The following is a 12,767-nucleotide window of genomic DNA, read 5'->3' as shown; positions in this document are numbered from 1 at the left end:
CTGGTTCTACTCCGCGAGACCAATGCAAAGCTCGAGGTCACAGATTGCTCTGAATGTTCACATAATAGGCAAACAATGAAAGGATTATTTTTTAAAGATCATGCTCACCATATGGTGCTAGTGCTGTTCATGGCTTCCTATCTTTTACAAGCAAGTGAAGCAGTGAAGTCTCTGTTAAAGTCCCTGTGTTTGGATACTTCAGATGTAAAGGCAAAGGAGACCATGTTACAGTGGGGCAAAAAAGTATTTAGGCAACCACCTATTGTGCAAGTTCTCCCACTTAAAAAGATGAGAGAGGCCTATAATTTTCATCATAGATATGCCTCAGTGATGAGGGACAGAATGAGAAGAAAAACGTCCAGAAAATGACATTGTCTGATTTTTAAAGAATTTATTTGCAAATTATGGTGGAAAATAAGTATTTGGTAACCTACAAACAAGCAAGATTTCTGGCTCTACTGTTTGAACTCATCACTATAAAAGACACCTGTCCACAACCTCAACCAAGCTGGGAAGACTGAATCTGCAATAGGTAAGCACCTTGGTGTGAAGAAATCAAGGTGGGAGAAATTATTAGAAAATGGAAGACATACAAGACCACTGATAATCTCCCTCAAATTCAGGCTCTATGCAAGATCTCACCCTGTGGGGTCAAAATGATCACAAGAACGGTGAGCAAAAACCCCAGAACAACATGGAGGGGCCTAGTGAATGACCTGCAGAGAGCTGGGACCAAAGTAACAAAGGCTGCCATTAGTAACACACTACGCCGCCAGGGACTCAAGTCCTGCAGTGCTAGACGTGTCCTCCTGCTTAAGCCAGTACATGTCCAGGCCCATCTCAAGTTTGCTAGAGAGCATTTGGATGATCCAGAAGAATATTGGGAGAATATCATATGATCAGATGAAAACAAAATAGAACTTTTTGATAAAAACTCTTCTTGTCGTGTTTGGAGGGGAAAGAATGCCATACCTACTGTGAAGCATGGGGTTGAAAACATCATGCTTTGGGGCTGTTTTTCTGCAAAGGGACCAGGATGATGGATCCGTGTAAAGGAAAGAATGAACGGGGCCATGTGTCGTGACATTTTGAGTGAAAACCTTCCATCAGCAAGGGCATTGAAGATTAAACGTGGCTGGGTCTTTCAGCATGACAATGGAGTGACACATCAGTGTCCAATGTATTGGTTTATGTGTAAGTATACCATCAACACTGACACAAATACAAGAAAAGACCCTTTGAATAGCACACTATGCGTGAAGGGGTTAAAAATCAGACAGTTTGATTTTCTGGATTTTGTTTTTTCTCTTTTTGTCTCTCATAGTTGAGGTATACCTATAATGAAAGGCCTCTCTCATCTTTTTAAGTGGGAAAACTTGCACAGTTGGTGGCTGACTAAATACTTTTTTGCCCCACTGTATGTGGATGCAGGTTGAGTGAAGAGTTTATTCTGTTTTAGTTGGTGGTGGCAGATTAGTGGACATGAAGACTGGAGTAGTGTCAGAGGGAGGCAGAAATGCAAATAGGAAGGACCCTGCTGATTGGCAGACTCAAACTCTGAACCTTCCTGCTATGAAAGAATGGGTCCTGACCACTGCACCACTGGGCCTCCCAGTTTAAAGAGCCTGAGGAATTTAATTGGAGATGGCTTTTAGGTATGTAGACTGTTTGCCAAGTAAGTGAAGATGGTAGCTGTGTCATACAAAACTACTATTTCTTCAAAAGAAGAAAAAGAAGTCCTTACATAGATGGCAGAGCTCCTTAAGTCAGTTTAGGATTACATGAAAACAGAAACAATAGAAGACAAAAGCTATGGCAGTTTTTCCAAGTTGTTTTAAGACTACCTAACAAAACGTGACCGCATACCAAGCAGAATTGCATATTAATTTGATACTTGTACTTGCTGTTTCTGGACACTATGCAAAGGTTTCAGAAATAAAAAAGTTTAAAAAGTTCATTGCTAAGTTTGAAAGATTACCACATTTCCTTAAGAGCTAACAAAAGTCATTTAACACAGCAGCACAAAATGGACATTTTATTGTGTACACCAGCAGTCCCCAACCCCCGGGCCTCGGTCCATGAGTCGTTTGGTACCGGGCCGCGAGAGTTGAGGCTCAGGTGTGAAATGTATGGTTTTCAGGGTTTTTATCGGTTTTCAGCGTTATTTTGTTATCGTTTTTATCGTTAACTCGGTTTTCCTGGGTCTTTTTACGTGTGTTATGAATAAATCTTCTTATTTTCGGTACCGATACTAGTTTTATTTTGTTGTATTTATCCGCGACACCTTAAAGGCCGGTCCGTGAAAATATTGTCGGGCATAAACCGGTCTGTGGCGCAAAAAAGGTTGGAGACCGCTGGTGTACACCAGCTCATGAAAACAAATATCTAATCATCCAATTGCATGGCAGCAACTTAGTGCATTAAGGCAGCGGTCCCCAACCTTTTTTGCGCCACGGACCGGTTTATGCCCGACAATATTTTCACGGACCGGCCTTTAAGGTGTCGCGGATAAATACAACAAAATAAAACTAGTACCGGTACCGAAAAAAAGAAGATTTATTCATAACACACGTGAAAAGACCCAGGAAAACCGAGTTAACGATAAAAACGATAACAAAATAACGCTGAAAACCGATAAAAACCTTGAAAACTATACATTTCACACCTGAGCCTCAACTCTCCCGGCCCGGTACCAAACGACTCACGGACTGGTACCGGTCCGAGGCCCGGGGGTTGGGGACCGCTGCATTAAGGCATGAAGGCATGGACTTATTTGCTGAAGGTCAGTTTAGAAGAAAGGTGATTTAAGTGACTTTGAATGTGGCATGTTTTTTGTGCCCGGTGGGCTGGTCTAAGTATTTCAGACACTGCTGATCTACTGGGATTTTCCCACATGGCCATTTCTAGGGCTTGCAGAGAATGGTCTGAAAAAAAAAGAAGAAAATATTCAGGGAGCGACAGTTTGCGGGAAAAAAAATGCCCTGTTGATGCCAGAGGCCAGAGGAGAATGGCCAGACTGCTTCAAGCTGATAGGAAGGATTAGAGTTCACACGGGCTCACCAAAATTGGACAATAAAACGTCATCTGATCTTATAAGACTCGACCTCTGCTGCGATATTCAGATGGTAGGGTCAGAATTTGGCATAAACAACATGAAAGCATGGATCCATCCTGCCATGTGTCAGCTGTTAAGGCTGGTGCTGGGCGTGTCATAGTGTGGGGATATCTTCATATCACACTGAGTGAGTATTGTTTCTGACATATATGAGTGGACAGCATTTATTTTTACGTTGTGACTAGTAATCTTTTTGTTTTTTACAACCTCTGTAATGAAGTGTTGTGATTCACCAGTTTGTAGAAATTTATAGAACATGAAGACATGAAAATATGGAACAACAAGGTAAACTTTCATAGCCCATCTTTGGGGGGAGTTGTACTATGACAACAGTAGCTAATGTTACCCAGCAGCCTAGTTTGTGCAGATGGATACTCTGAGCACAGCAGTTTTCTTTTCCTAAAGCTTTATGAAGTCTCCTTCATATCTTGACCTTGATGCTTTCCACTGATGTCAAAGAAAATGATTAGAAAAAGAAATAACAAAGTTGTTGGGGGGAGTTTTTTAGTGACTTTTTGACTGTAACCTTACACCACCTAAGTTAGCTTGTTGATTCACTCAGCATTCAAATGGTTTCCCGGCTCAGAGCGTAGGGGCACCTTCAAACCTGAAAACAATGAGCAGCATTTTTCTCTGTTTTCTGAATTGAAACAGTGTACACCAGTGTGCAACAGTATGCAGTTAGCTTAGAAGCAGGCTTTCACTTCTTTGGCAAGCTTTTCAGCAGTGTCATCCAATCCCCAGTAATGTGTACATAAATCTTGCAATATTTAAACGGCAGCGTGCACAGTGAATCAGCTGGCATCTGGGCAACACATGGCTAACATGACACAGTGTTCAATGCACCATGAACATACACATGCACAAAATACACGTAGTATGCAATTTCAATTGTCCTCACCTGCTTGATGAAACTAGATATAATGAAATTAATTAATAATTGCCCTTTGGGGATAAATAAAGTGTTTTTTAAATAATAATATATTGTATAGCAGTTTTCGAGACCCTCAAAGCACTTTACAATTCCACTATTCATTCACTCACTGGTGGAGGCAAGCAACAGTTGTAGCCACAGCTGACGTGGGGCAGACTGACAGAAGCGAGGCTGCCATATCGCACCATCGGCCCCTCTGGCCATCACCAGTAGGCGGTAGGTGAAGTGTTTTGCCCAAGGACACAATCACCAAGACAGACAGAGCTGGGGATCAAACCGGCAACCTTCCGGTTACAAGATGAGCTTCCCAACCCCCTGAACCACGGTCGCCCACGCGTATGAATTTGAAGTGTGAATATTACACTAACTGCTCCATAGTTATTTCATGTGTTATCACAAAGCAACTGCTGTTGACATTGTTGATTTTGGACATTATTTTGAGGGTATTCGAAGGAAAACAACTAGATGGTAGCCAAGATGCTTTGAGAACTGATACTGCACACTTAAAGATGTTTAGATTAAGGCCTCAGTTCCCCTGCAAAAATTCCTAACCTTACCTGTAAAAATGACAAACTGAGCATTTACCATACAGAAGGTGGCATTCCCAATCACCAATGTATTTCTGTTGATCTTTCCACAGTTTATCTAATCACAAAAAAACACTGTGCCGCTGCAGCACCTCATCTCCTCTATCTCGCGTAGACACCGACACATAGCTTCACACACTACAAACATCTCATCATCTGACTCTGTGTGAGAAGATAAAACAGCATCCGCTCTCTGGAGAGTCCCATGTCAGCGCAACAAATTTGTATGCACAGCAAACAGTGAAGAAGACTGTGCCAAATCAATACAAATTATGTGTTTAATAATGTTTCTGTGAGCAAAACACATTAAAATAAATATACACGCTCATTAACATGTTAAAACCAGCTATTGCTTTTAAGCCGTGTTATTTATTCAGTATACAATGAATGCCTGAGTGAATGTGAGTGTCAATGGTTGTCTGTCCCTGTGTGTTAGCCCTGCGACAGACTGGCGACCTGTCCAGGGTGTACCCCGCCTCTCGCCCTATGACAGCTGGGATAGGCTCCAGCGCCCCCCGCGACCCTGAAAAGGATAAGCGGAAGCGAATGGATGGATATATATATATATTTTGTCAAGTTTCTATTAATATACTGTATCTGCCCTCTCCTGGACAGTGACCTCACACATTGTACCTGAAGTCCTCTAAGGTCCTTCTCCCAGTTTTGGGGTTAAATTCCATAATGTTCCTTTTAGTTTTGTCTCTCATATAAAGATATTATTTTTTCACATCTGTTCCTGTTGTTCCTTCACTCTACAGAGGTACTTCTTCCCTCAGGGCACTGGCATTATCACATCTATCTGACGTGCCCTTTTCTTATCCTTGTCAACAACTGTTAGCTGGTTAGCCAGCTGCTTGTCTTGAGGTCCCACAGGATCTTAATTCTCCTGCTGAACTACTTTCAATGGTGTCTTCCATTGGGACTTAGGGAGTTCTAACCCATATTCCACACAGATGTTCCTGTACGCTATCCCAGCAACTCAGTTATGCTTGTCAGTATATGTTGTCCCAGCTTGCATCTTGCATTTAAACATAGAACCCACTTGAAAAAATAGAAAAAATAGTGAACTGAGAGCATAATTTTACTAGAGAAAACTAATACTAGAGAAATACGCTGAAGCTGTACATTTTCTTTCATGTTAAGCAAGGTCACAGGAAATGGTGCATGACTGTCAAGCATGGATGGAAGACTCAGTTCACTGCTTACACAGTTGCAGACACACAATCACGCCTGTGCTCACTGGCATTCTCTCTAATTCCAAGGACAGGTGCTCTTCTTTCTTCGTACTGCCTCGCTGTAGAAAATGAAAAACAAAAAAAAAACAAATCTTCAGCAGATATGTCATGCTCATGCAGCACACACATAGGCTGTTCTTAGACATGATCCCACTGTAGTCAGCACCATGCCAGAGGAATTTGGCCTGTTTTTGCTGTTCTGAGGGTTATTCACTGAACAAAAGTGCACGTGTCCTGGCATACATTTCTTAGCTGTTATTATATCAGCAGCTTTTGTTTTTGTCTCCGGCTGTGCAGCTGGTATGATTGTTTCAAATGATAGGACTAACAATGACAAAGTCATTGCTGGATAAAATGTGTGAGTAACGCCCTCTGAATATCTTGTTATTAATGCGTATGCTAAGTACTTTCAGCGTTGTATTCATGTAAATACAAACAATAATGAATGGTGGACAGTAAGGGTCTCGGTTTTAGGTTGGAGACAGCTGCAGATAAACGGACTTATTCATAGAAACAAGCATCTACATGCACAAGAAAACATAAATGAGACACAAAATTAGAAAAAGCTGTTCTGTAATTGTCATTACTGCTGTGATCCACAATGTGGTGCTCTTTCATAAGGTGAAGCAGCTCATTACTTCTCTCAGTAGGATCCCCTTGATTTATAAAGGCACTGGCATTGTAATTTTTAAATATATACTCAGTTGTTTTCACAGCTAATGTTAGTTGAAAACAATTTTCTCAGCTAATCATACCTGAAAAAGAAACCCTGCTTATCTCCCATGATTATGGATATTACTTGTGTACACAAACCATTCATGCCCATCATATTAACATATTAAGAGCAATATGTTTTGGGATGTGGGTCGTTATATATGTCGTTATATAAAAAGACAAATGTCTTTTGGTTTTCATTTTAGTCCTTGTAGATGACTCATTGATTGTACCACTAACTTAATGAGAGGCTGCTATAAATTAAATCAAGCTGTGGCCTGTGTGATTTACAGTACCTTGTTTAGTGAGTCACTGTGGATTTTGCTATGATAATGGTTTGCACTTTATCATAATGATTTGATAAACCATAAAGAAAAAGCAGAAGGATAATGGGAAATATTGTTCCTGTGGGAAGATTCACATCAGCTGTGTTACTTGGATGCTTTAACCTGGACGCTCTCTGCCGTGATGCTTTCACAATCCCCACCCAGCTATTTATTCTGATCATTAGTCCTCAGTATATATGTTCCCCGATCAAAAATGCAAGCTAATGACAAATTTACTCTCATGGCCTTTGTGGCAACGCTGTGACAACCCTCATCAAACAGAAATGTGTCACTTCCACTGAGTTCAAAATGCATCCATCTATGCAGACAAACTGTCAGAGCTAAAAAATGTTCTGCTGATCTTATAAAGACAACAGAATGTTTAATGCGCGCAAACCTTAAGTGATAAAGCGGACTCTTTATTGATCGTCACTTTGTATTTGACTGTCTTGAGAAACGCTTAATTGAACACTGGGAAACATTAGCCTCCTTACTTCATGCATATGTGACTGCCAATCATCCGTCTTCCTTTTATAGTGGTGCATCGTTGCCATTCTTCACACATTCTTAGTCACCATCTGTCAAAAAATGAATAATTGAGCATAATATCTTCTGCTGTTTAACATTTGCTTTACTTGTAGACTGACATTCCTTCGAGGGGTTGTCCTTGTGGTTTTTTTTATCTGTGCTTTGATACTATTAATGAACCACAATGAGAGGAGCTGCACTGGTGTTGTAAGCAGGTCAGATTTGTGTTCTGCAATGAGCGTTTATGCACTGATTGAACAGTTAGTCCTACTCCTACTCTGCAGCTCTGCACTCATATGTTGGCACATGTCTGTTAACGACATTTTATTCACCAGCATTTACTTAGCAACCTGACTTGTTCTGCTGGGAAAATGTGACTTTCAAATTTATGTCCACTAGCATCATCGCTATCAGCTGCTGATTTCAGCATGTCACTATTCCAGTTTTGTAGAAAATAAACATGAATGTGATGATGAGGAATAACCTAAAACAACAAGATTCTCACAAAAAGTGTCAGGTTTCCTCTTCTGTAATTTCTTATGGCATGTGTTTAAAGATAACGGTGACTTTAATTTCAAGAATTAAAAGTAGGTAAGTAAGTAAATAAAGGTAAGTAATTATTAAAAGTAATTAAAGACATGTAATTAATCCATATTCTAAACTGCCCTTTAAAAGAATATTGGTATCACTTTAAAAATAAGTGTTTTGCCACATCTAACTTATGCTGAAAGATTTTGTTGATGACTAAAAAGCTCTGCATTACAAAACTGACATGATTGATGTGGTAATGGTGCAGAGCTGCTTATTTACACACCATCAAACATGAAACAAGAGTAGCATTCATTCTCAGTCATGCACCTGACCACTTAGCAAGTGCTGGCACCGTGTCCACTCGCTTCTAACGTTTTCTGTAGGGTAAGAATGATAGACGTTTACGTCAGCAGGATAAAATATCACCTCGCTAACGATACAGTCAATTAGCTTATCAAAGGTTAATAATGAGTTAAGAATTACCCCAGATTTTTTTTGGCAAACGGTTGAAGGCTTTTAATGGTCACGATGATGAGGATGGGGAAGCTAAATATGCCAAACTCTGACTGGCTCTCATTAAAGCTTGGGAGAAAGTCTTTGATGTTTTCAGACTCAGTCACTTCAGTCAATATTAGAAGTAAATATCCCTCCTGCTGTTTCTATTGGATGCTTCTTGTATATTAATTTGTGCGCGCGCACACACACACACACACACACACACACACACACACACACAGATATATATATATATATATATATATATATAAACACAGCTTTAAAGCTGCAAACAGAGGATGCCTGTTTCTTCTCTCAGGCCTCACATTTAACTTCTTGTTCACTGAGGCTCAGCGTTTAACTCATGGCCTACCGCTTTCTAATCATCATGACTGAACATGACATAAATGAGTCAGTGTGACTCTTAAGGCGTTCAGGCCTCCACATATGCGGCGCTGATTGCTAGCAGCAGAAGTCTCTTCACAGCTGACCACTCACGCTCTCTGAATAACTTGGTCCCTCGTTAGGATGTGATAGTTTTCCAGGAGAGGGAAACTTAGGGGCAAACTGCTGCATGCATTTGGAGACCTCGTTACATAGGTCTAAAAATGCATCCGCACAGTCGTCATGATTTGGCATTAAATCCTCACTAATAAGTCTAATTGGAGAAAACTACCCTCAAACACTTTTAACACCAACTGACAGTTATTTTTTATTGCATTATGTCGTTGACTGGAGATGTAATAAAAATGTAGACTAAGTTATGTCACATTGACCTATTTCCAGTGATTGCTATAAATTTATAAACTACTTCAGCTCTTACAGGATGAAATTGGAAAAAAGAAATCCCCTCCTTCTTCATGTTGAAATGTGTTAACAAGATATTCCTCTTTTATGGCTGCTAAAAAAAAGAGACTTTGTGATATTAATATCAATGCAAATAGCAGCCCGGATTCCCAAAATGTTCCGCCACCTAAGTGTTGATGCAATGAAACTTAGCTACTCCTCTTAAATGAAACATTAACAATAATCCCAGATTTTTTTAAGGCTTTGTGGTATGGCTCAAGAGGAGGCAGTTAACTTGTAATTGGATGAGAAGTAGAAAGAGCCTTCCAGGTTGTATTTTCACCGTGTTTTGTAGATTTACCCATTCAACCGATCATGCATGTGTAATGTACTGACAAGTACTCGTCTTCACACGTAGCATAGTGTTACAAACAAATTGACAACAAATTGCTGCAGATGTGTGGAACTAGTTTTAAATGCAACTCAAGAATAATGTCTCTCATAAGTATTTTATTAACAAACTGACAATAGTCTCTCTAAGAGCATGTTTATGCAAATATAGTAGCATGAAAGCACAGATTTCATAGTTTTATTCAGTGATTCCCTTATTTGCAAAAACACATTATATCATTTTCTTATTGCCGCTGTAGCTTTTATGGTAAAGTCAACTATTTAACATGCTCATGCATAAACCCCAGAGCCCACAAAGCCTTGGTGCATGTGTTTACAAGCTTACAGCACAGCGGTTTTGTGTTTCTACGCAGTATTCACACAGTTTGTGAATTAAATATGCAGGGTTAAAAAGCATCAGCTCATCACTTTGCAACAAGCCCTCAGAGACAGAGTCCTGCACTACTGTTGGTATTTTGGCCAAAATGTGAACTGTAGATCATCTAACACCTAGAAGAACACCTAAAGAAAAGAAGGTCAGTGACACTCATTACAAAAGTGAAAATCGCAAAACAGTGTGGGAAAGAAAATCCCGATCATCACACCGGTTTAAAAGCTAATCTTTGGACTCACTGCTCGCTGAAGGGTTATCCTAAAACAGCATCTGTCCAATCGGCAACCAAAGGCATAGCAGACCTGTACTTACACACATAGCAAACGGTGCTTCTTGTAGAAACAGCTTGAAAGGTGGTCTTTTTTCAGGTTTACCAAAAATAAAAGCACCAGAACAAAAGTGTACTATGGCAACACTGGTTGGTCCTCATAGTGCAGAAAAAGCTGTTTCTTTAGTAACACTGAAAGTGAAAGAATACTGTTCACAAGGTATCCAGGCTTCCAAGCTGCTGTTATGTTCATGGATGTTGACTTTTTGCCAGGAACCTGCAGCTTTGGCCTCAGTCTTTTAGCACAGCATTGTGCATACAGACATCCAACCATGTCAACACCCCAATTTTACTGGGTTAACAAATTCAGTTAGCTAAAGACCCTATTAAATTAAACAGCTAGCCGACTGTAGCAAATCAAGTCTACCATCAAGGCACTAAACATCCTGACAGTTATTGTCCTCCATTTGAAATAAAGAACCCATTTTTTTCTCTGCAAAAATATTAGTTTCAACTGTGCAATCTGCCACAGTTATCACTGTTAACTTAAGGTAACTTAAGGTAAAGCTTGAAAGATGTAGCAGTATTAAGGGTGGGGTTTAAGCAAATGGCCACTGGTTTATCCCTACCCTCCTTAGGGAACCGGCCAGTCTGCCAGGCAACACCACAGACAGACACTAATGCAACTGCAAGCTAAAGGAAAGCAATGGCAACATTTTTTCCTATGAAATTAATGTGCTGCCAACAGACGGTACTACAGCCAAGTAGCTTATACAGTAACTTTGTGTCCTGCACCCCTTTAGAAGGATATTGCATTTATACAGATATTAATTTGTGTAGCAGAATCCTCCACACACACATCTCTCTCTCTCTCTGTGTATATATATATATATATATATATATATATATATATATATATATATATATATATATATATATACACACACACAATTATTTTATTGTCTCAGGAACACTACTGTCTCTCACTAATTATAGACTGTGAGCAACACAGTTCTTCTGCTAGGAGACAAGAATTCATAGCAGCATTGAATAGAAATGCAGATGTCATCAATCAGCTGTCCAATCTTTTTTTAAGTGGCCATAGTGGATGTCACACTGATCAAACTATAAAAAAAAATGAAATTCATTCACCCTCCCTCCATGTCTGGTGGCTCTTATCCCAGATGTCATCCAAATTTCTTCAGCACCACCTTTCATTTGGTTTTATTTCTTATGTGGGACATAAGTCATTTCTTTTAGATTAGCTGCTAGTTGGCAAAATGAGCCATAAATTTATTTTATGTTGTATTGGTGCGGAGTGCGTCGCCTTTTCCAACTGTCTAAATAATTCTCTCTCCCTTCCGTATGCTTTATTGTACGGCTGAGATGTACCACCGTTGGCTGTCTACAGCTCCGTGTACTGCTGTTTGTCTAACAGATTTAAAGCAAAAGGGAGGTTGAGGCTCTGTTTTGAATCCACCGGCTGGCCAGGGTGGTGTCCTTGTGTGTGCGTGGGCTCTCTTGGGTAATTTGCCTGCTTCCCACAGTCCAAAAACATGTTAGGGTTAACTGGTTGTTCTAAATCGGCCATAGGTGTGAATGTGAGTGCGAATCTCTGTGTTAGCACTTGCGACCTGTTCAGGATGTACAGTGACAGCTAGGATGGGCTCCAGCCTGACCCGAACAGAAAATTCAAGTATTTGAATGGAAACTATATCCTTTTCATACAGAATCAATGTATACAATAAATCATAAGTCTCCTTTTCTAACACTTACAGCATTTGTCACACGGTTCATTCAGTAGGAGCCCTTCATGTCCACCACCACTCCACTAAATCCTGAGCCTTCTAATCTCCCGTAAACACTCCCTGACTGTGGAGCCTCCTTGGCACTGCCAGCATGTGTGTGCCAGCTCCATATACCCATTAGCACCGTTAAGCCGCTGCTTCTTACCCCCAACTCTCAGTGCTCACAGCAAAGGTGAGTTTGTCTGATGATTACCTCACTTTGCATTGTGGGTGGCAATAATCCTCGACTTTGGCAAGGAATCCTGAAAACAGAAACTTATCCATCCCTATCCTCAAAAGTCTTAAGTTGCCTGTCATTACAGGAGAGATTTGCATATACTGCTAAAAATGAACTCCTATGTCCCTGTATTTTCCCCCTCCTCCCCTTCATAACCAAAGCCTTCCTTTCCCCCCTTATTTTCATCCATATTTTTAAATATATATATTAACACTTCTCCCTCTCCAGCCTCCTCTTCTGTCACTACTACTCTGAATTTCTGCCTCTCACGCACCACCCTGTAATTCAGTTAACCAGATCATTCCGATCGTTCCATAAATAGGAAAAGTACGGTAAACAAAAATCAAAAGGAGATGCTGCCAGTGCAATCAGAGAACATTTCTCTCCATTTCTTTTCAACTCCCCTCGCTGCCTGTGCTCTGAGCCTCTCATTCTCCCA

Source organism: Astatotilapia calliptera, chromosome 1, assembly GCF_900246225.1.
Source record: "Astatotilapia calliptera chromosome 1, fAstCal1.2, whole genome shotgun sequence".
NCBI lineage: Eukaryota > Metazoa > Chordata > Actinopteri > Cichliformes > Cichlidae > Astatotilapia > Astatotilapia calliptera.
Note: the sequence above shows the minus strand (reverse complement) of the source record.